The 26379-nt window shown below is 36.9% G+C and overlaps 1 long non-coding RNA gene across 1 annotated transcript; it reads right to left on the bottom strand.

The window, feature by feature from the left end:
* Nucleotides 1-886: 886 nt before the first annotated feature.
* On the bottom strand, nucleotides 887-16665 carry LOC121732440. The gene is made up of 3 exons (XR_006036373.1): nucleotides 16655-16665; nucleotides 16057-16059; nucleotides 887-998 (listed from the first exon to the last, which is right to left on the bottom strand). It is a non-coding gene; the product is annotated as an uncharacterized LOC121732440 (long non-coding RNA).
* Nucleotides 16666-26379: the final 9714 nt, after the last annotated feature.

Below are 26379 nucleotides of genomic sequence, written 5' to 3'. Positions count from 1 at the left end.
CTGAAAATTATAAAAAAAGCGCGAAATATGTATTTATGTAGGTATTTATTATGCGTATAGCAAGAATAAATATTTACGCTTAAACTTCGTAGCAATTTCATAAGGTTAGTCATTACTAATTTTATCTTCAACTAGCTATTTGACCGAGCTTCGCTCGGTATTCGATAAAACACGAATAAAATTACATTTTCTAAAAATTATTCCTAGCTAGATCGATTTATCGCCCCTGAAACCCCCTATATACCAAATTTCATGAAAATCGTTGGAGCCGATTCCGAGATTCTATAGTTATATATACTGCAAGAATTGCTCGTTTAAAGATATAAGATATGGCGTGTTATGTCCCTAACAAAAATAAATAGTAACTTTGGAGTTATAATAGAGCAGTTATGAATATACGCGCTATAAATGTTCGCTGAATCGTGCTTAAATGAGAAATGGCATGTGTCCGCTTAAATATGAACGTAGCAAGTGTATGAACGGTTTAATTTCATTCCAAACGCCACTAAACGTTATTCCACACGACTGCAATTAGGCGCCTCATTTATGCCCGGGTTACACGAGGCTAGTTTCGTTTTTGGCTTTACCAGACTCAACAGAATATCAAACAAATCAGGTATCATTCGCAAATTACTTTCCCAAATCTTCATTGCGAAATTCTTCCAAAAGTAAAGCAGATGATCCACGTTTATCTCTTCGTAAAATTCACGGTCTTGTCCACAGCCGTTTTTGTAGCTCATCTTCTAGTTCGTCTAGCGCGAAATGGCACAGTTTTCGGAGCAACTGTTTTAGTCGAATAATGTTTTTTTTCGTATACAGTTCATTTTGGACGTGTGGTCACCTCAGCACTCCAGTAAGTACAAGCTTAAAAAATCTAGCCTCATGTAAACAGAACTAGCATGCTCCAAGCTAGGTCAGCAAGCCAGGACAGTTTGGTAAACAACAGCTTGCTATCCTAGCTTGAAAAACTAGCCTCGTGTATCCCGGGCATTATTATTCTACAAAGGTCAATTATTCATACTAATATTATATATGCACATGTGTGTCTCTTTGTCTGATATCTCTTCACGCCTAAAACAGCTGAACACCGTTATCCTTCAAACCATCAAATGAGCCCATCAAAATGAACAACTTTTTTTAATGAGAACAATGCTGGGAACTCAAAAAAAATGCCGTCTTCATGTCGATACGGATGCCCGGATCGGCAATTTGTATGGGTATGAATACGGATTTCTTTGAGTTCCCAGCATTGTTCTCATAGAAAAAGTTGTTCATTTTGACGGGCTCATTTGATGGTTTCAAGGATAACGGTGTTTACACTAACAGACTGTATATAAGGCTTTAACATCGACACTTTGAAAACGTGTTGACTGCGGGATGAGGCTAGCAGCTTGATTGATGATTAACAAGTGGCTCGGTAGATTCCAAGACACTTGGCAGATTCCGAGTTGCGAATTCCACGGTGTCTTGCGGATTCCACGTGGTTTCGTAATTAGATAAAGATAGTTTGGTGTAATACGGTTGAGATGTATTTCGAACGCGCGTTGGAGCGGTGTCGACTCGAGTCTTTTCAAGAGATAATTTTGGTGTAGAATTATTGTTGTAAATAATTGTATTTTAAAAAGATGAAACCGACTTCAAAATTGTACGTAATTGAGGATTAAAATTCCCCATCTCAAAAACTATTAAACTGATAGTGATGAAACTTGCAACATTCCTTAAGTTGGACAGTACTCAGAACAACAAAAATAATATTATTACTTAAATCGGACTTGCAGTTACGGAGATATGCGAACACAAACATAAAACATACATACACACACACACTTGAAATTTGTTGTCCGTCTAGAGCTACACAGACGGACAACAAATGTAAAAATTATCTGTCTGTCTGATTGTTACCGATCTTGACACCCAAACTACTTCTTTTTTCGGGAATTATTCCCGGGACCCAAAGTATCACTATTCTTTTCAGCAAAATCGTTTAAGTGGTTTGGGTGTCAAGAGGTAACAAAGACGCGGACAGACACTCTTTCACATTTATAATATTAGTAATTAGTATGGTATATAATATTATACTCGTAAATGGTCATAAAGTATTCTATGTCTATACATAGGATACTTTTAATCTCGGAAAAATGTACGGTTCCCGCGTGATAAACGAGTTTTGCCCCAACAGGATTACGGGCGTCATCTAGTTTATTATACGGGTCGAATTGATAACCTCCTTTTTTGAAGTCGGAAATTGTGAATAAGCACGGTTTGTCAAGAGATGGCTTGTTGGCTTGTTGGATCATCATCGCTCTCCTCACAACGACACTCCACCGTACTTCGACGCCCCGGAGCACCCTCTTGGTTGTAAACACATTTTTCTCGAGTGTTCTAAAATTTAAACATCGAATTAAGGTCGTAAAACGCCGAAATACTTTTGCTTTTAACAATTTGTTTTGTTTGGCTTGCTACTTACATCACAATTGACAGATTTTTAAGCCATTGCATAGCTTTTGTCGCCGGCTTTGTGCGCGGCGAATTAAGAAATTTCCTAATGAAAAAATCGGCCAAGTGCGAGTCGGACTCGCGCACGAAGGGTTCCGTACCGTCAAAGAATAAAAATAGGCCAAAAATTGTGTTTCTATATTGGAGCCCCCCTTAATTTTTTATTTGATTTAAATATTATTATTAATTAATTAAGTACACATAATATATTTAAGACCTTTGTGACAATTTCAAGTGCCTACCTGTTGCCATTATTGATATCGAGAAAAAAAGGCTAAGAAAATCATGTTTATTGTATGAGAGCCCCCCTTAAATATTAATATTATTTTGTTTTTAGTATTTGTTGTTATAGCGGCAACAGATATACACAATATGTGAACAGAAGCCTAGCTATAGCGGTTCTTGAGATACAGCCTGGCGACAGACAGACAGACGGACAGCCAACGAAGTCTTAGTAATAGGGTCCCGTTTTTACCCTTTGGGTACGGAACCCTAAAACCCTAACACCTACGAATAAGAAAATCTATTATTCGTAGCCTAACACAGCCCACGACCGGCACAGCGGTGCGGCGTTGCCAGACTTCGGCACGTGTTTGTGTGCGTGCGACTAGACGTCTGCGAATTATAATTACATAAATTGATAAAAAATGCTATGCAATAGCTTTACCGGTGCAGTCCCAGAGTGCCACACGTATTTTTTTAATTTAATGCTTAATCGATTGGTGTGAATGTAGTTTTTGAAAGGAACTTCGGAGACCTTAAGTAAAATAATCAATATATTCGGCGAAGCCTTCAGCTTGAGAGTGAATTTATACCGAAGGTTTATTTTCTATCAAATCAAAATTATATCGACTTAACATCGAAATTGAAAGAGTTTTGGGAAGTACCCAAAGGTTTCTATATATAATGACACAATGTTACATAATATTATTGTATCGCCACTTTTAAAAATTTTAATTTTTATCAAGGAGCTCTTATAATAGTACCTATTGCTTATTAATTATTATAATACCTATCGCTTTAATTTTCTCTACGTCTTCGACCTACTTAAGGGGGCGACTAACCCAAAATTTTCGATTTTATAATTCATTTTTATACTTGAAAATAAGCCCCGAATTATTTCATTTTCTAAAATTTCTACATTATATTTCCAAGAACCCGATCTATGCAAAACACGATATCTTAAAATTTTCTCGATAGAAAAAAAAAACACAAAGATGCATCTAATTTTCACGAAATTTTCACTTATTGCCATAACTGTGCATTGAACTAAGTTAATATTTTAACACATTGTATAAAATTCTATCATTGAGAAACCGACCTAGCGGATTTTTAAAATATTGTCTATTTATCGAGTAATTGAGAAAAAACTATTTTGGCGATGAATCCGCGTCGTCCTTTTTCACCTGGCATATGAAACACGGGCGTGAGTGAGTGTGAAGAGAGAAGGACGATGTTTGATTTTTTGGGTTAGTCACCCTCTTAATATGTATTTTCATGATATAATAGTGTTTACATGACACTCTTATTTATCTCGTGCGTATGGATTCCTAAAACTAATTTTATCATTGTTTTGTTTAATGATAAATGTCTGTACTTTGTAAAACGTATTAAGCTTGTTGTTGTTGACTTACGAGTAAATGTTGTACCTATCCAGAATTTAGTAACAAATGAGTCAGAAGCCCTCTGCATCTAACGCCTCTAACTGAGACAAATGTTAGGGTTACATATTGGGTAGCTGGGTCAATACCCATTGTCAATACAAAATATATCTGTTACCAGTGATGGAACTACGTATTTATGTTGCGCTCCTTCGTAATCTAATTGTAATTTCTAACGACTAATAAAATTCCATTACAGCTGAGGTATTCATACTATTATAATATCAGGTAGATATATCTATTATCTGTAATTTATACCACAGGAATTGATTCATAGCAAGATCGACCACATGTAACCATTTTAAGCGATCATACATTGATCGAAATAATGGGTGGCGGCTTTAAATTTACTAGATATTTAAACACTAGCAAATAAAATTGTCGGCCATCTAATGATTTCTTAGGTTTACACGAGTATCATTCATTAAATTACAAGGTTTAAACACTTACGGATCGGTAGTCGGAACGCAAACAAAAATTGATGAATCTTCGGGTAGTTGAAGAACTTCAATAAATTGGACGCCTGTCACCTCAGTCCACCCGTGACCCGTGACCACGGCCGCTGTAAAGTAGCCGAAACGTCGGGTTAATAAAAGTGCTCCGCGACAAAATCCGTGTTTAAACCTTGTCGGCCATCTGTCTACGACCTACGTTATTGGTAGTACATGAACAACGTTATTAGGTACATTTTGTACGGTTATAAGTAGGTACGGTAATAAGGACACAGGACACTTGCGCCAGTTTAGGTTATTACGTACATCCTTGGATATTTTTATAGTCATACATTTCTAGAATCTACGTAAACTCTTTTCATAGTTTTTATAATATAAAGTTATTCTTTCATAAATGTTGTGAGTAGGAAGAAACAAGACGGCCAGCAAATTATAGGTCTTACAGGATTTGACGTTTGCGTCGGAGGGCGTGGGAGTGCGTGGGACGTTCGCAGAAATTCAACCCTGTTCTTTGTTTACACTTTTAAAAGAATAATAGCCGACTTTTGTTCTTAATTGAATAAATGTTCGCTTGTTTAGAAATAAAATACTGGCTTTTGTTAGATGGGTACACCCGTAGGGTGGGTTGCACCAGAGGCGTGGTTAAAGTTAAAGTTATGGTCAAAGACATGGTTATATTTAAAGCTAACTTAACTTTAACCATTTGACAGATGTCTGTTACTGGTAAAGGAGAACTATCAAAAATGGCGTTTTTGTATGATGATAGCGATAGTTCCTTTTTTCGCCACGTTCATTTAAAGCCTTATCGAGCTCTATGGTTATGATTGAATATGGCGTCTATTTTTGACTTTATCCAAAGATTTGACATTTTGCATTGTAGTTATAGTTAAAGTAAGTTGGTGCAACCCACTCTTAGAAAATAACACGTTCTGTCTACTCTGCTTACGGCTACATTTCAAATATGATAATCTTTACTAATATTATAAAGCTGTAGAGTTTGTTTGTTTGTTTGAACACAGTAATCTCAGGAACTATTTGACCGATTTCAAAAATTCTTTTACCAATGTATAGCCAAGCTGATGTCCCTAAGTGCTATGTGTTTTTGAACGCAATAAAGTATATTCTATCTATCTATGTACAACGGGCGGAGCCGGAGCGGACCACTAGTATACAAATAATTTTCCGTAAGTTATATCAAATTTTATCTCAATCAGCAGCATAGAGTCACTAAAGATACCGGAATGAATAATACGAGGGCTGCTTTTTAAGTTTTGTCGTTTTGTATAAATACAGACAATCTAATAGATTATCATCATTTATTGTTTTTTAAGAATTCTTCACGATATTTAAAATGCTTTTATATGCGTTCAAACCAGTTTTTAAAACATTTATTCCAGTCCTAATGAGGTAGTCAAAATGGCCGATTTTTACGCGTAAACAGCTTTTTCAGGTGAGCTTAAACGTTGGCCACAAATACTTTGCTTAATTTTGTGGAACTTATTAAAATCCTTAGGGCTCAAGCCAGGGCTGTAAGGCGGATGATCTAAAATTTCAATGTTTTGGGTTCACAAAAACATCTTTGTATGACCGGCGATGTGCGAACATGCGTTCTCATGGCCAGGAACATACGACGTCTTGATCGTTTTTTTCGAAATTCGGTGATGACTTGTGGCAAACAAGCTGTGGTATACTAGTCAGCGGTAACCATTTTGCAATCTTTGGGTACAAAAGTGGCGATGTGACCACCCTTTGTCACAATGGAGGCAAACAATTTTTATTAAAGTGCTCTGTGAGTCCATGACTTTGGTCGATTTTGGCTCATTCTACAAGACCCAGACAGTAGACTGCTGCTTAGAATTTGGATCATAAGCATGTATCCAAAACTCGTCACCATGAGCCAATTATAAACGTGCTTTGACTCTCCTCGGTTGAATCACTGCAGAGTTTTGCGACAAAAACTAACACGGGCTGTTTTTGGTCGTCGCTAAGCAAACAAGGTATCTAACGAGATATCACCATTTTTACTCCAAGTTTTTCGTGCAAGATTTTTTATACAGTGGTCCTTGAAAGGCCCATGGATGCCTCTATTTTGCGATATGTCACATGATGGTCTTCGAGGATTAGCTGCTGCACAGCTTCAATATTTTCTTGCGTTACGACGGTTTTTGGATGACCATCACGTGGCTGATCACTGAGGCTAGGGTGTCCACTTTAAACTTCTAAATACCAGCGTTCTATAATCCTAAGACATGGTCCTGCATCACTAAGTACAGAAGTGATCTCCTCAAAACGCAGAAGTCGCGATAATCAACTTCGTTAGTTGTAAAAAATTATCGCACGGAAATTTTCCTCCAACATTTCCATTTTTACAAACGTCTTGTCACCTTTGAATAGACGATACAATAAGATTATTCGACCAATCTGAATAATTTCTTTTGATTTTGAAATCCAAATACAAGGAGATTAAAATCCCATATGGTTTTTTTTCAATGATCGCGGGAAGTTTACAAACGACAGAAAAGGCAGACTTAAAAGGCAGCCCGCGTAATATTATACTACTAATAATACGATATACTATCAAATTATCAAATATATGAAGATATTCGTATAGGCACTATCTTCTTTCAAGATAGATTAAGTATTGTCAGATATAATTGCCAATCCTGAATAAGCTTACTGATATTATATTTGAAGATATAGGCACTTGAATTCGAGTGGACATGTATCAATAGAGTACCTAAATAAAGAAAATAAATAACATTTTAAGCAACACTTTAATTGCAATATTCCGTTATATGTTACTAAACTAAAATGTGTTTCCTTAAAATTCACCGAGAGCGACTTAGTAAGCGATTATAAATTTCGATACTCTACCATCCGTTCAGAGTTATTCTACTTCTTATTTGACCTTTATGTAGGGGCGATAAGGATTATTTTCATGGAAACTCGCGGGTAAAATGAGTCTGGACAGACTATACTTATCGCTTGGTGGCGGCCGGAAAATTTGCATTAAATATTCAACATAGCTCACTACTTCACGGAAGTAGGAAGTTTTGCTCACAAATAGTTTAGCGAAATCCATTTCGAGACCGGCTTATAAATATCATGTATAGTCTGTCAAGAAAGTGAAGAAATTAAAAAGTGGCAACATCGTAGTGTCTTCCCTTTCAAATCAATCTACGAAAAAAGGGATGACACTACGATGTTGCCACTTTTTAATTTCTTCACTTTCTTGACAGACTATACTTACTATTTTTAATCAGCAACTGGCGATTCGGTCGGTTGGTCGGTTTTGGATGCTGAAGACGAAAATGTACGGTCCCTGGGCAAATGAAGCGGTCAACGACTAGTCGCCAGTAATAATAAAATAAAGCTTTGACAGGAAAAGTGCTCTAATGATGTCGTCATGATTCCAAAACTGTACATATTTTTAGACGTGGGAGAGCCATGCTTCGGCACGAATGAGCCGGCTCGACCGGAGAAATACCACGTTCTCACAGAAAACCGGCGTGAAACAGCGCTGTGTTTCGCCGAGTGAGTGCGTTTACCGGTGGCCCAATCCCCTACCCTGTTCCCTTCCCTACCCTCCCCTATTACCCTATTCCCTCTTAAAAGGCCGGCCACGCACCTGCAGCTCTTCTTATGTTGCGAGTGTCCATGGGTGACGGAAGTTTCCATCAGGTGACCCGTTTGCTCGTTTGCCCCCCTTATTTCATAAAAAAATATTTAGGTATTATAGCGTTTGATTCTGAAGATCAAACATGTGGAGAAACTTAAAGCTTACGAGAATAAGCAAATATTTCAAAGTGAACTATCCAGAACTCTCAATATTCTCAGAACCATCCACAAGATTACCTCGATCAGGGCAAAATGGAGAAAGGAATACTAAAAGTTCGGTTTGAAGGAGATGATTACTTATCTGTTCAAGTTTGTACTTTGATTACCATCAATATTATAATTATTATTATTGAACGATTATTATAATTATTGTTCTTTGTACTTTATTTAAAAAACAAGTAAATGATTCATGCAACTTCTTTGATCACGCAGCAACCTATATTTATCCGCAAAAAATACATAGGACAAATGACTAGTGATTGGACAGTACCGGTCATTGGACAAAGCACAAATTTTAATTATTTATTTATTAAGGTTGTTTTAAAAACTGCCTGATTTTAAAGTAAAAGAACGCCTGGTTTTATAGAAAAACAGGTAGTTTTTTTTTTATGAAAGAAGGAGGCAAACGAGCAAACGGGTCACCTGATGGAAAGCAACTTCCGTCGCCCATGGACACTCGCAGCATCAGAAGAGCTGCAGGTGCGTTGCCGGCCTTTTAAGAGGAAATAGGGTAATAGGGGAGGGTAGGGATGGGAAGGGAAAGGAATAGGGGAGGATAGGAAAGGGAATTGGGCCTCCGGTAAACTCACTCACTCAGCGAAACACAGCGCAAGCGCTGTTTCACGCCGGTTTTCTGTGAGAACGTGGTATTTCTCCGGTCGAGACGGCCCATTCGTGCCGAAGCATGGCTCTCCCACGTATAAATATAATTTTTAAAGCAACCTTAATGAATATAGTGTTTTTGTGCTCTGTCCAATGACTAGTACTGTCCAATCACTAGTCACGTTCACCCTATATCATTATTGACACTGCTGATGTGATCATGCTAAAGAAGTAACAGAAAGACAGACATTTTGCATTTATTTATTAGTGTTGATTTCCGTTCTTTTTGATGCTTGTAAATACTTCTTCTGAGGTTTTTAACTGAAAATTATTCATTTGCAATTTTCATAGGCGTACCGATCAGGGAAGGCCAGCTGGATCATGTTGACGTCCCTACTAAGTATGACCCTCGAAAATTACTTTTAAAATAGACAATGTATAAGTAACTTAGAAATTGTATAAAAATATGTATAATTTTTATCTTCTGATTTGATTGCAATTGCCCCCCCCCCCGCCCCCTCCCCCCCTCCTGGCCCAGAACCTGGGTACACCCATGGCAATTTTAATCAGCAAACATCAAAATATTATCCTATATCAACAAAGCTGGGAAAAAGATAAACTTAGGTAAATAATAACTGTCATATGAAATTTTGTGTTATGAACAATGAGTTTCTAAAATACTAGAGTAGCAATGTCTTACAAAAGATTCTCAGAAATGCGTAACCACTTTTTTGTTCAAAAGACAATGTCAAGTCATATATTGTCATATATTCGTTATGTCATTATGTATGTGAGATATGCCTGCAGGCATCTTCGAAGTGGCAACGCGTTGCTACCGTAAACTTCCAATCTAGTTACGTTAGTAACATAGAATATTATTGGTTATGAACAAAAACAACTAGCAAGTTGTGATTTAATTTCAAGTTGAGATTGACTTAACCCTGTGAAAGGAATATCAAGATGTGTTTGAGCGGAGACGGCGGGATGGCCGGCGCCCAAGTGCAGACATTAATCCCATTACGTCCACTCCTTCCCACTATTTTAGGGTTCCGTACCAAGACGGTAAATAATATTTAATAAAAACCCGACTTCAAAATTGTGCGTATTTAACTTACTTACGTATTTTTAGAAAGAATATAACATAACTAGAAAGAAATAATTTTATTAAAATTTTGTATCTCGGCTGAACCGATTTTGATGAAACTTCCATAATATGCGAAACGCCTCTGTGGTCTAGTGGTATAGAGCGCGGCTCTTGACTCGGAGGTCGTGGGTTCGATTCCCGCGTTGGAAACATGTTATTTCCAAGTTTGGTTAGGACAATGCAGGCTGATCACCTGATTGTCTGACAAGTAAGATGATCCATGCGTCGGATGGGCATGTAAAAAGTCGGTCCTGCGCCTGATCTCTCACCAGTCGTGTCGGTCTTCCGTCCCACTGGGTTATGAGAGTAAAGGAATAGAGAGTGCTCTTGTGTACTGCGCACACACTTGGGCACTATAAAATTACTCCTGCGTAGCTGGCCTGGTTTCAATGAAACCGGCCACCGTCACCGAAACCGGTGTGGGAGCTATTAATATGCGAAATGTAGATGGCGCTAACACCCTAAGTTAAACAATACCTAGCACAAAGAAGAATTACTCAAATTGGTCTTGTAGTCTCAGAGACATGCAAACACAAATAGAAAAACATACATAAATACATACATACACACATACATACACTTTTAAAATTTGGCACATATGCTTAGACGCTGATATAGACAGACATAACATAATATATAAAAACTGGACAGTTCTGGAAATATTTCATAACCTATTTTTTAAGCTATTTAAAAATGGAACCCTATAATGCTAATGAATAGTACTTAGTGAATGGTAAGGAACCCTTCGCGTGGAATCCGCCTCGCACTTAGTCAGTTTTTCTGAATTTGTGACGAAATAATTAAGAATATTTTGCGAGCATTCACGGCTCGAAATCCGAGCAAAAGAGCGCTGTTTGGTTTCAGCTACTATCCGTTTTAATGAAGGTTTTATTCTAGATATTTAAGATTAAAAGAGAAATGTTTTTCATTTTAGAGCTTTAAGTTTCGTAAATTTTCTCTCAAATATTAAAAAAGAGGTTTTTGAACTTGTGATCACGTTTTGACTTGTAAATCCCTGCTTACTATATTCTAAGTTTGATTCCTTTCGATTCAGACGATCGACTTAGATGATATTATTCTTCCAAGTGGCACCAGATAAATGAATATCAGTATAATATTTAAAATAATACTACATTTTTACTTTCCATAGCACACTGAAAGTTTTATTTCGCTTCTCCAACAAAGAGGTTTTTTTTTCTTTTTACGACATAAGTCCTCATTTTTAGTATTGAACCTATCGTATTATAAGGTAAAGCAAGGTTTTAATTGCCTCAGTAACGGTGTTAAGCTCGCATAGCTTTTTAATTGGCATGCAAACTACATCGGCGTAGCTATTGTCTACGGCGTAGAGTTGCTACGAACTTACTAAAGAACTTCAGCGCATATTATAAGGATGTTTATTTTTAGATTTATAATTAGTCTGCTAATCATACTTACCATAAGTCAATCGTTAAGGTATAAGTTGAGATGAGAATTGTGTAATGTGTCGAGCTAGCGAACGGTCGTGATCCACGTTACACACGCCGCAAATATTATTTAATTAATATTTTCGCGAATCGCGCGGCACGTTGCCGCTGCACGTGACCATGGCGCTCGTAGCCAACGAGTTGCTGGCGTTAATCCAGCACGCCATCGACACCATGGACGAGGTCAGCATCATGTAGATCTGCAAGTCCTCCTTCACCAGTGAGGAGATTTGCAAGGGGAAGCAGCTGCTGTATGAGACGCTCGGCCAGAGCGCGAACATGCCGTCGCGACGAAGAGACGGAACCGAAAGGAGCGTGCAGGACATCATCTCCCTGCTGAAGCAGACTGATCCAGATGAGGTACCGGCTTTTGTGGCTAAAGAGCTGCACAAGCTGCCGCCCGTCACGTTGGACCACGTCGACGTCGTCAGCCTACTGAAGGACATCAGGTTCCTGAAGGAGGAGCTGACCGGAGTTCGGGGTAGACTGCAGGCGTCAGAAGCTTACATTAGTGATCTACGTAATGAATTATCACAACTAAAAAGTAATAATTCATTATGTAGGTCACCAGCTGACGCCGCATTCGTCACTCATCGCCGAGGCGCACAAGCGATCACGTTTAGCCCGTCAGCATTATCGGACGGGTCAATGAACACCGCCGCTGCCGCCTCCACCCGCGCTCCCCTCCCGGTTGCGCCGACGCCGAGTCCACAGGGGACTCAGCAAAACTACGCGACTGTTGCTGGTCGCGATGAGGAGGGCTTCATACTGGTGGAGAGAAGGAAGAAGAAGCCCGCCGCCCGCAACCATCGTGGCACCGCGCCATATGTACCTGAGCTGCGTCTGCGGAGCGAGGTCCCCGCGATGCCCCTGTACATATCCCGCCTGCACTGGTCCATGGAGGTCGAAGACGTCGTTGACTACATCAGTAAGAAGACAACACTCCACTTGAGGGTCGAGCGTCTGCAGTCTCGCCACAGGGTCAACTTCAGTTCCTTTGTGGTGAGAGTACCGACGCATCTTCTCCCGACCTTTGAAGCGGAGGAATTCTGGCCGACTGATGTGGTTTATCGAAGGTTCCGGGGGAGACTGCGGAATGAAGCGCGCGTCACGTCGCGTTAATTCGTGATAATGTGTAGTTGTTAAGTTTGTATAATTTTTATGTATGTTAGTCATTAAGGTATATATTGTATGGGCCTACGTAGCCTGATTTAAATAAATAAATTAAGTTATAACTGTGGAAAATATAAGGCGAACAGTTACTAGTAAAATGAAGACATGGTAACAATTTGAAAATTGATGTTTTTTTGCACAAATTGAGGATTGAGGTCCAAGAAAATAATTTAAAATAAAAAATGTGTATTATATTTATAGCAAGATAGATTAGCTAAATAATGAAGTTAAAATGATCACAAAGATGGTTCAAATTATAAGGGAAAAATAAGTGATTTGTGAGTTGACTCTTATGTTGTAAAATTTTAGTTACTTCTTCCACTCATGTCTTCAAACATTTTAATCTAAGCGATAACATTTCCAGCTAAATAATTTAGAAATTTATAAAATGTTATTTCAAATATTTGTTTGGAAATCGAAATTATAGCTGATAGCGATTGTTTCGATATTAAGCGATTATTTTTGTCAACTTTTTCAATCATCGAGACATATTGTGTGGTTTGTCCCGGGGGAAACGGGATATGACGCCATATATATAGTTAGAGAAATCGTGTCTTAAATAAATAAATATTGTATTTTATAACATACTCTTCAGGTTTATAATATTATAAGTATAGTTTTTTTTTAAATTACCGCTTGACAAGTGTTATCTTCACAATAATATTTTTTTTATGAAATAAGGGGACAAACGAGCAAACGGGTCACCTTATGGAAAGCAACTTCCGTCGCCCATGGACACTCGCAGCATCAGAACAGCTGCAGGTGCGTTGCCGGCCTTTTAAGAGGGAATAGGGTAATAGGAGAGGGTAGGGAAGGGAATAGGGTAGGGGATTGGGCCTCCGGTAAACTCACTCACTCGGCGAAACACAGCGCAAGCGCTGTTTCACGCCGGTTTCCTGTGAGAACGTGGTATTTCTCCGGCCGAGCCGGCCTATTCGTGCCGAAGCGTGGCTCTCCCACGTATAAACTTTTCACTTCAAATTGTTTGCGCCTTAAGACAATACACACTAAACAACTACAAAATTTACAAAATGTTGACACTATAATAAAAAACTTATTATTTAAGGAACAATATGTAAATACAAGATTATTCACTGAAAATCGTATCACTTCCTCTTAATATAAGCCTTTCCTGGATTTCCACGAATATCTCAAGACTAAAATTAGCAAAATCGGTTCAGCCGTTCTCGAGTTTTAGCGAGACTAACAAAATGTTTAATCCATTTTTATATTTATATAGATCTATATTTACAACATGTATGGTCAATTTGCTGCATTGTTGATAAATGATTAGTATTTCAAAATTTACCACTAGAAACATAAAAACAAATCAAAATGAAAGTTGTCAAAACGGGCTCTGGCCCACCCTCAGAACAGCATTCCCACCACTGTATCTCCTGTGTCGCCAGGATCGAACATGAAAGTTGTTAGATGAAGGTCAAATTTTGTAGACCTTTTCTCGTCCCAATTAATTATTATTGAATAAGCCCTCAAGGATTTGTAATCTCATTCCCATCTCATTATTACCTCACATAATCTTGAATAGTAACAAGAATCCATACTAATATTATATGTTCGAAAGTGTGTCTGTCTGTTACCTCTTCACGCCCAAGCCGTTGAACCGATTTTGATGAAATTTGGTATGGAGATACGTTGATATAGTTTGAGTAAGTGTTGAGGGATCAGGGAAAGGGCATGGAAAGAAATGAAATATTTCATCCAAGAAAAATGTATATTCTCGCGCGTTAAACGAATTTTGGCTAGAGAGATAGAAAGTATCAATTCAAAGTATGAAACTTTGAATTGATGGTCCTAAAATACGGACTATTTTATTTGTAGGACAATGTTACTCTTAAATTATATGACATATTAATAAACTACCTATACAAAAAATCGGCTCGTTTGGTTCCGTTATAGGGTTCTGTAATCAACAAAACTTGATTGACTACTGAACCCTACAACGGAACCCGAACAAGATGATTTTTTGTATATTGATAGGTTAATAGTTATTTAATTTAAAAGTAACATTGTCCTACAAATAGAAATAGAAATAGAAATCATTTATTTGCTGAAATAAGGTACAATATGATGTTAAAGTAATGTGATGAAGCTCTCTTATTTTACCTTTGGGTGGCGTGCAAATTTTATACAGTGTAATTTATAATTTATTTACTTATACTAATACTACTTCTAACTATTTATCCTTTTATCTTATTATATTTTCAAGTATACTATTTCTAATACTTAAATAATTATTATAAAGAACTTAATACAATAATATTATGTCAATTTGTGCTTTTTCTAACATAAACAATTTAAATTTTAGATAATGAATAATATTTATGTCATGAATTATCATCTTATTTTATTTCGATATGATTATTATTATTATATTCTAATATAGATATTAATATGTCAATAAATTAATTAGCAAATAGAACGATCCATATTTTAGGCCCATCAAGTCAAAGTATGAAATCCTTTCTATTTCTGTTCTTTCAAGATTTTACACAGATAGAAATGTTGTTCGTCTTTTCAAAACAAAGCTACTCACAAAAACTTAGCTTGATAGTAATAAAAAAAATTGTTCTAGGGCTCCCGTGAACCCCCTTGTGAACCCCCAGGTAAAAGCTTTTATCGATTTCTTATCTCACCTGCGATATTTGTGATTTGTTTTTGGGGTTTTTTTTAAATACGCTTTAAAAAACATGCTAACAAAAAAGATATAGCTGAAAGGAACAAAAAATAGTTATTGCTTTTAGACTTAAGGAAGAACTGAAATACGGTATATAACTTTCAAAAGTTAATTCTCGTTGAAGAATACTTTTTTGAGGTGCAATAAGAATTATTTTCAACTGAGACGAATTGCAAATGCAGCATGAAATTTTCAAATAAGTTCTAAAATGATAAAAGTAGACAATGCCTTTTTATATATTTTATTCCCTGTTTTATTATAATAATTAATAAGTATCTAAGCTAGATAATACTAGCTAAAGTTATATTTGAATACTAGAAAACTACTATACTAGCAAAAAATTTTAAAACTACCAAAATACCAACAATCGTGGCGTTTGTTGCGAAACTTCTTCGCGAAACGCCTAAAACGATTTTGATAAAATTTTGTATGTTTATATAGTGATCTTGTTTATACAATATATATATTTATACGCTTTAAAACTTAGATAAAGACATGAGATATCAAATAAATAACTCTGATAAACGACACCCTTGCGAATCCAATATTATGTAATGATAATTTATTTGATGCTCGTTTGTTTATAATTCACAATAATTAATGATTTCGTTCAATTCTGTATTGATATCATCTGCAACTTCGACCGCACTGAAATTAGCATAAGCTCAAATTGTACATTTTGCCGCAATAAAACTGTGGCGTCTTTTTATGGAAACCCAAACATCTGCATCAAAAGTGATTCAGGGGTTTGCACGTGAAGAGGTACTTATTAGATAGTCAGACGGACAATATTTTTCACTTATTTATTAGAATGGATATCTGCAAAAAGTAGTTTTATATTGAGACTAAAAACATTTATTAATTATGTAACTAAATTATGTAGCTTTAATAAATCTTTAAAGATACCTTTAATATTTATTCAGAAAAATACACAGATAAAAAGTAACAATTTGTATAAAAAGCTTCATAACTGAAATTCGTAGAAATTGAATCTGTAATTTCAATATTTCCTCGCTAATATCGCTTGAACCTACAATCTGCATGCATAAAGGCGGAGCCGCATTGCTTTGTTGAGTTGAATCGTCGTAGCGTCGACACCACAACATTTTATTTACATATTTTTTAACAATAATTATTACATTGATGTAATGCTTTTTCGGACTCGATTTTTTAACGAAACTAAGATATGAACGTAGTGGGAGAATTACTTAAGAGGGCGACTAACCCAAAAAATCAAACATCGTCCTTCTCTCTTCACACTCACGCCCGTCTTTCATATGCCAGGTGAAAAAGGACGACGCGGATTCATCGCCAAATTAGTTTTTTCTTAATAACCCGATAAATATACAACATTTTAAAAATCCGCTAGGTCGATCTCTCAATGATAGAATTTTATACAATTTGTTAAAAAATTAACTTAGTTCAATGTACGGTTATGGCAATAAATGAAAAATTCGTGAAAATTAGATGCATCTTTGTGATTTTTTTCTATCGAGAAAATTTTAAGATACCGTGTTTTTGCTCAGATCGAATTCTCGGAAATATAATGTACTATCTAAGTATAGAAAATGAAACAATTCGGGGCTTATTTTCAAGTATAAAAATGAATTATATAATCGACACTTTAGGGTTAGTCGCCCCCTTAAATAGCGTGCTACGCTGTCAGTCTTTCGTTGTCGTGCGTTGACGAAACGCAGTTGTAGTATATTGTATATTATCCTGTTGCGACGATGCAAAGCACCGGATTGGTATATCCTCGTTTATGCTAAGTACTGACATGCGGTTTTGCTCGATAGTTTTACTCCAAATCCAGTAATAATTACTGTGTGGACCGCAAAACTGACAGCTCGAAGGCTCGCATCGAGCCGGCTTGATGGAGTTAAATATATCGATTTAGAATAAAACTATCGAGCAATGCTGAATGTGTGGACGAAATTCCGAGCCGCCGGTTTTGCTCGACGTAATTGCTCGGTCGAGCAAAACCGTATGTGAGTACTTAGCATATGATCGGGTAGCTAATATTATTTTGAAGCCTATTACATACGAATTATATTCTTTTGTTTATGTTTGAAGTCTGTTGTCAATTTAAAAATGGATTGTTGTTTTTTCATTTAATCTGAAATAGTCAACACTTTAAACGGGAAGCTAAAAGAAGAAGATAATTAAATTTAAGGTCGAATTTCAACCATTGGGCGATCTCTAGTAAATATAAATAGCAGCGCGGTCGCGGTGTAGCCGCCAAACCGCGCATTTGGGCGAACGCATATAAATCGGGCCTTATGTTGTAGCGCGTCGTCACAACGCACAAGTAGCAATCAACCATGACGACGCGACACGCCGGAGAAGTATTGCCTCAATCAAATCGTATGATGTCGCGCGTCGACGTAACACAAAATATTATGTTATTATTAATATTGTATAAATTTTGTACATGGGAGAGCCATGCTTCCATGCATGAGAAATACCACGTTCTCACAGAAAACCGGCGTGAAACAGCGCTTGCGCTGTGTTTCGCCGAGTGAGTGAGTTTACCGGAGGCCCAATCCCCTTCCCTACCCTCCCCTATTACCTTAACATCCCTACCTGCCCCAATTACCCTGTTCCCTCTTAAAAGGCTGGTAACGCACCTGCAGCTCTTCTGATGCTGCGAGTGTCCATGGGCGACGGAAGTTGCTTTCCATCAGGTGACCCGTTTGCTCGTTTGCCCCCTTATTTCATAAAAAAAATATATATGTCGTTTGTTATTGCGTTGCAACAACGCAACCTAGCAATATGGCCCCGCTATGAAGTATAACATTTGTGCAGGCTGTGCCGCGCCGTGCTAATGCACGAGAGCGTTAGTAACCGCTTCTAATATTGCGAAGTGCAAGTTCATTTTCTTTTTATTGTCGTGTTTAAGTCGAAAAATACACTACACCGCGCGAGGTGGTGGATTTTACTAACTGATTTCGTGCAAGAATATATAATGAACGTTTCAGATCTAACAAAATATTAAAAGATGCGATAATAATAACGATATTAAGTAGTTAATTATACAATATCTGTATTAAAATTTAAATATCGCCTTTTTCATGTTTTCAATAAGAGTCTTAGTAGTCATAGTCTAGTCAAGCCGTACATAAATCAATCACTAAATATAAGCATACTCACGACCAAATGCTGAAAAAAAGAATATTCAAAGTCCCTAATGTTCCTGTTTCCAGTTCTTTTGCATACCGTTTTGGAATTTTTCTGTCCCCTTATATCTATAATAGACTGGTAAATATGTTTGACTTGAAACAATGCTCAGTTCAGAAAATTAAAAAGGTACTTACCCAATCACTGTTGTCATGGTCATACGACGAATCTGAAAATCTAGTAAAAGTGTACAAATAACGCACATATTGCACTCAAGCATACACACACGCACACACACACTATAATTTTATAATATGACACATATTATTTTAGTTTTAAGAAAAATAATGTTTTGTTATTACTGAGGTTATTTCATTTTGTTTTCTTTAGTTAGTGTGTAAATTGTTTTTGTTTTTATTGTTTTCTGTTGTTGTTAGCCGCAGTACTAATATACCTGTACTCTTTTAAACTCCCCCATAGGACAGGCCTTGCCTAGTTTGGGGGACTGTTAATTGTAAAACCCCCTTGTAAACAATTAACTATTTGTATTTGTTGTATTTGTTTGTCATTTGCCTAAACAGTCCCATTGCAATTTGCAGGACCAAGGCTTCCCCCAGAGTCTTCAATTAATTACCTACATACCTGTCGACTTTAACAATCGAGAGTGTCTCTCAACAGAGTATTTCATCTCTCATTCCAATTTCCATTTAAATATCATGTCGGCTTAGGCTGTTAAACAATTAAATATATTTTTATCGATTTTAACATTTTTAAGAGCCACAATTTTCAGTCGACTAAAATTAAATTTACAAAGAGCAAGAGTGCAGTTTTCTTATCGCCGTGTTTAAGATCTAAGTAATGTCTTAATACACTTTTATCTCTCTTATATGGCTGGATTCGAAATGGCTTGCGCAATGGGCGTGATGTGCAACGCCGCTTGATTAAATTCCTTACAAATATCTTATATATCTTGTACTTCCATAAGTTACACTGTATCTTCATATTTGATTGTTATAGTTCCTTAATTCTTCTTTAATATAACTACAAGATGTTACCCGCAACATATATTCCGGGATAAAAATTATCTACATTCCCGTGGCAGAAAGAAATAATATCCTTACAAAATGTCATTCAAGTTCAGTTCAATTTTCTGGTTTAATCATCAAAAGAAACAAAGAGACTGAGAGACAGGTAGACAGATAGATACATTTGCGTATTTACAATAGTAGTGGTATGATTGGTTTCAAGTTTCAACTTTTGCATATATTTAAAAAAATGTCATATTTAGTGGGTTTTGGGTAGAAAAAGCGATTGAATTAGTCCCAGCGAATTTCCAGTAAGTATCTATCTACCATAACTTTCCATGGGATTAGACGATGACTACCTGTTATCAGTGCCGTAAATAGAGCGGTGCCACAGGTGCCCAGGCACAGGGCGTAGACTCTGAGGGGCGCAAGAATGGCCCAACCAGAGAGATCCTTATTTTTCGAATTGCTCCCGATAAGTTCCCGCTGCGCCCCCGGCCCCAGAGATGTTTCGCAAAGTAGTAATAAAATATCTACAGCCGAACATATAACCTCCTCTTTTTTGGAAGTTGGTTAAAAAACAAAGGTGCAGTTATATAGAAGCTCGCACAGGGCGCAGAAAAGGCTATTTACGGCACTGCCTGTTATAACGTGCATAAAGAAATCATAATGTGTTTATGTTATTTTTTAGGAAATGGCATTAACTACATCAACAAAACCCAAGGGGTTTATTAATGAAGTTCAGAACAATCTGTCCGGCAATGTGAGACGCTCGAGCCCGGACGAGCGGACGCCATGGCGGATTAATTATTCGCTTTGTCGGCGGCCGGACAAAAAGCACTTCTCTTGATCTCTGAGCACGATCTCTGTACACAGATCACTGCAAAGGTATTTGTGTGTTGACGTTGGAATTAGTATTTGATCACAAGGTAAGCGAATATGAATTTATGATTGATATTGTATTTGGTCAAAGACAAACCAACACAATCATTATGTATCAGCCCCCTAGCTAATAAAGATATTTTTAATAAAATAAGGGGGCAAAGGAGCAAGCGGCTTACCGAACGGAATGCAACTACCATCGCCATGCACACTCGCAACATCAGAAGAGCTGCAGATGCGTTGCCGGCCTTTTAAGAGGGAATACGCTATTTTCCTGTTACTTTTCCAATGTACCAGGTAAAGGCCAAACTTGTCTCAATCCTTGTGTGAATGTTTTTATTCGTAAGGGTAGAGCTACATTGACCACACGTAAAAGGTAAAATGAGATAAAAGCTTAAAGAAAGTGTTTCTAAAATATTTTAAAGTGTTCTAGAGGTAGTTATGGTCTGAATCAGATATAATGTTAATTTATTATCATAATATGATAGTAGCAAACATATAAATATTTGTCGTAGAAGATATTGTCATAGACGAGAAAATATATTGTCAGGGAAAACCCTTAACCCTTGTGTGTTTATTCCGTGTGCAAATTTGGGCAAAAGTTAGTGACTTATGACGTCATATCTCCCATTTTATTATTCGTTTGTTTCGCCAAAAGTTACCTAACCGTATCTGTTTGAAGTTTGAAACTAAAGTTTTCTTGCCGTGCCGGTTTTTAGTTGTTTACCGTACTGTGTAAACTTCCATTCGCCTCCTGCACCCTTAGGGCATTTCACTCTCTGGGGAACGAATGTATTGTTTTAATTCAATAACCTTCACGTCTTTGTGTTGGATATAGTTTTCTAATTAAAAGTGTTCGGCTCTAGCTGAGACGAAAGTTCTGGAAATATACGAAACACCGATCATAAACTCGAACATAACATATTGGTCATAAACATATTGGAGTTCTAAGTGCGGTGTAATATATCACAGGAATGTCTGACATATACATTGATATGATAATATGTAACCTACATAGCGACCACTTGAAGGCTGTAGGTATGGACTATGGGGTCATCCATACAGTATGTCACATGTAAAGGCCCCCCCCCCCTCCTATATATGACATACTGTCACATGTAAAGGAAACCGGAGAAGTTCCTAAGTTTTGTGACATCTTTTATAAATTAATAGTGAAGTTTGAAATATTTCACTTGTTTTAATTTTTAAGCCCCCAGCATTCAATGGCTGACTGCAGGCCATTGTGAGCTATAAACCACAATCACTTGGTATTTAACACAATGGCGCATGGCTCATTACTGCCTGGCAATCCACTGGCCATCGTTCGCCATCATACACATTATCCCGTCTATACAATGGCGATGGCTTGTTGTGGGCCAGCATGGACCGTTGTAAAGAGGTACCTTTAGATGTAAAATTGCATTGACATCACACTAGGGTGGAGGGGCCTCATAGAGTGAACACTTGTAACAAGGGGGCGGGGGTCTAAAATCATGAAATTAGGTTGACGTAGCTTATGGATATTCCCTATGCTGTTTCCGTGATTACCAGCAACTATGCGGTCATGCGGCTCGGAATCTGCTTTAATTACAGTCGCATGATTTTTATTTGCAGCATGCGGTCTGTGGTCTACGAAAATTCGTCAGCATGTATCATTACTGTCTGCTGATAATTCATTTTCATTTGTACGGATGCGACTTTGTTCATTATGACAGTAATATACGTACCATCGCGATCGGTCTTCCTTGCTACGGATATATATATATATATATATATATATATATATATATATATATATATATATATATATATATATATATATATATATATATATATATATATATATATATATATATATATATATATATATATATATATATATATATATATATATATATATATATATATATATATATTTTTTTATGAAATAAGGGGGCAAGCGAGCAAACGGGTCACCTGATGGAAAGCAACTTCCGTCGCCCATGGACACTCGCAGCATCAGAAAAGCTGCAAGTGCGTTGCCGGCCTTTTAAGAGGCAATAGGGTAATAGGGTAGGGAAGGGAAGGGAAGGGAATAGTTGAGGGTAGGGAAGGGAATAGGGTAGGGGTTAGGGGATAGGGCCTCCGGTAAACTCACTCACTCGGCGAAACACAGCGCAAGCGCTGTTTCACGCCGGTTTTCTGTGAGAACGTGGTATTTGTCCGGTCGAGCCGGCCCATTCGTGCCGAAGCATGGCTCTCCCACGTATATATTACTCAATGTGCTTCTAATAACTGCCCCGTTTATAATTTTTCCTGTTTTATAGTTTTCACTCTAGTTCTGGATATAGGAACGCTCTGAAAAACTTACGGTACGCAATATAGTTTTTGAACTACCGTACTTTTTTAAATGCATTCCTTTTTTTTTCTATCCAGACCGTGTAAAGTACTGTAATCCAATGCAACGTTTATTCCACGTACATGAGAATAAATGATTTTGAATTGGGGGGCAGTGACAAAAGTTTGAAAAAAATATGTTAGACAATATAATATTAGGGCAGGGGTTCCCAAAGAGTGCGCCGCGGCGCCCTGGTGCGCCGTGGAAAGGCAAGAGGGGCGCCGCGAGTCGATCCTCCATCATTAATCATTATCCAAAAACACAAATATTATAAAATAAAATTATAATATTAATATAATATGTAATGTAAAGCAGGTAGATAATTCAATATTAGTTTATTACTATTTACTTATGTATCTTTTTGTGATAGCTAGGTAGAGTAGAGCGCCGTGACATTAATACTGTGAAGTGTAAGTGCGCCGCAGGCTGAAAAAGATTGGGAACCCCTGGGTATTAGTTTGGGTATATTATAAAATTTTTTACTCATCTTGTGGATTGGTCCATTGATCGGCGAGGTGACAATGTATTATCTGTGTGGCCTCGATCAAGTCGAGTCTCCTGTTTTCATTGAATCACCATGACAAAGATTTTTGTGGCCTGTATTCGGAGCGCGATCAGAAATTTAGATGAACGGTGTTAACCACTGTGTGGCCGTATAGTTTTGCGGTGAGCTTTCAACTTGGTGAGCTTTTGAAGCACTTATTATTTACTGGCATACTTCGCGCAGTAACATCATAAGCAATTTTCATTCTAAATGTACCTGCAAAGATTTCATAGATGGCGGACCTACGGCATTTGGGCAGGTTATATCAATTTAATGTTAGTTGTGTTCATGCTGGGCAAGACGTAGCGCGAACGAAATTTCGTCGGTCCGCAAATTTACCTATAAAACAGTTTCTTTTAAAGTGACATCGACTTTCAGACACAAAACTGCTGGCACTCGCACATGGACACATATTACGCGACGTGGTCGCTACACGATTTTGTAGTAGCACAAAGGTTACCTTATCTGGTAGTTGACGGTTTGAATTTTCTATCGGTAAAGGATTAAAAATATTTGTAATCATTGTCACTTTAAGTTAATATTGACTCTATTTAAAACTAAATGATAAACGATCAAAATGATAGGCTAGACTACTTAATCAAACAAATTAAGGGCCACTTATTTTAAGTAGAGTATTCAGCAAGTTATTGAGTGGGAAGCTTCTAAGTAACAAGTAAACGAAATAGCACTTTCTAAACAACAATAAAAGAATAGCATTGTCTTTATTGTAGGGAGTTGTCGAATAACGACTTCGAATGTACGTGACTAACTTAGCGTTAGACGTTTCTATAATATAGTTCTTTGATCTATAAATAAATCGTTGATTCCAGTATTATGTGCTGTCATAGAATCTATTTATAAGCTCAATTCATATTATGCGTCCGCGTGATAGAACGGTTTGGCCGCACAAGGAAATCACAAGCAATTTTATTTACATACCTACCTAGTCATTCGTGTAACAGGATATGAATTATATCTTTTTTCTCTTTCACTCGTACGAAGGAGGCAATTAACTTAAAAACTCAAGATTTAGCACCTAGCCGTCCCGTATTTAACCTAAAAACATCCTCTTTATACATGTCGATTTAGGAGCAACCAAAAGAATTGAAAGTCATAAAAAACATCTCAGCAGTTTTAGAGTCACCCTTTTGAATTGCACGCATGCCTTTATACATATTAAAGAGCTTGGTGGTTTTTACCGCCTACGATATTGGTATGTGTGCGTGAATGTACTATCAGATAAGTTGGTTCATAGGCAGATGGCGGATCTACCTAATTTGATTGTGTTATGTGAAACTCAATCGACATATTACGACCAACATTAAATTGATATCGTTCGAACAATGACGTTGGCCCGCCAAGTGCCCATGGAACAATTTCTTCGATGTTAGCTTTTCACTAATACACAAATATTATGATTATATCTAAGTAAGGTTAACTTTAGTCTTTTTGATTAGAATTTTACAATGGGCATTGTCCAAAAAAAATCACATGTACTTTTATATTTTTTTTCGTTAAAATAGGGTATTTTAAGAATATAAATTAAATAATTTTGAAATTCATTGGCTAGTTTTTTCTCAATAAATTTTTAAAGTTTCGCTCTGACGTCATCATCGGCGGCCAATAATTATTGACCTCTGCAGTATGTTTTTTCCTTTCAATCTTATTTATAATGGCTGGTTCGTCAAATGCAAGTTCTCATTGTGTGAAAGCTGATACGAGAAGCTTACCAAAAGTTCGAAACGTAATATTGGTCGAATTTATTGCTAATTTAACGCCATTGAAGGTTAAACAAAGGTTAAACATATTTGTTCAAAAATATAAGTAACTAATGGGTATTTTTTTGTTTATATACAGAAAAACGATCACTGACCTTATTCCTCGAAATGTTTTTGTAATGAGCAAAATTAAAAAAAAAATGGACAATCCCCATTGTGGTTGTGTTTTCAAATTTAAGTTATAAAACGAAATTATTGCAAAGATTTCTACTCTTTTAACGTACGGCTAGCTTTAACCTTGCAGTATAAAATCGTAAACTTGGTAAAATACAAAAGGAGTACATTGTAAATAATTTATAAGCTAAGTGTTATTCTCTGTTCTTTACTGGTTTGAATTTAAATATTCAAAAGTATCGAATATGTTTCAAGATTAAACAACGTGGGTCAAACGGAGGACCAATGCCAACCGCAGAAATCAAATATTAACCAGTAAGAAAATTCCGACAACTTATAATATGCATTATACTTATTATAAGTTATTTAAGACTAGCTGTCCCGGTGAACTTCGTGTCACTTTAAAACCTTTCCTGGACTTCTACGAATATTTTAAGACTAAAATCAGCCCAATCCGTCCAGCCGTTTTCGAGTTTTAGCGCGACTAACACATTTGAAAATCCATTTTTATATATATAGATGTATGATGCTACTCCATAAATAAATCTCTATATATTCTACGGTGAAGGAAAACATCGTGAGGAAATCCGCACATAGTTGGTCCCAGACGCATTGACTAGTTCTTTCCTCTGGACTAGGCCGACTATGATGCGAGTATGCCGTATGCGCTTTGGCAACCATACGGACATTTAAAAATCTTGTCCCAGTACAGTATTTGAGGAGTGGTTACTTCGCTCTGAAAAATACTGTATAAATCATCCACAACGGATGTAAAGGCCTAGTTTTTTTATACTTCGACTGTGATTTAAAAATCGAAATCCATACTTGGAATGTTCATATCTTAAAGTTAATATACCTAGCGGAATAGAGCAACAATCTCGAGCTGTCAAACGAAACCGAAATTGGTTTTCATTTGTGTGAAAAATATGTGTACGTATACACTTACACAAGCATGATTGAACATGAATTCTACGAGATTAAATTGTCAACGTGCGGCACGCGTGCCGACTGGACG

The sequence above is a fragment of the Aricia agestis genome, chromosome 12 (genome assembly GCF_905147365.1).
Source record: "Aricia agestis chromosome 12, ilAriAges1.1, whole genome shotgun sequence".
NCBI lineage: Eukaryota > Metazoa > Arthropoda > Insecta > Lepidoptera > Lycaenidae > Aricia > Aricia agestis.
Note: the sequence above shows the minus strand (reverse complement) of the source record. Positions and strands in the feature narration are given on the sequence as shown.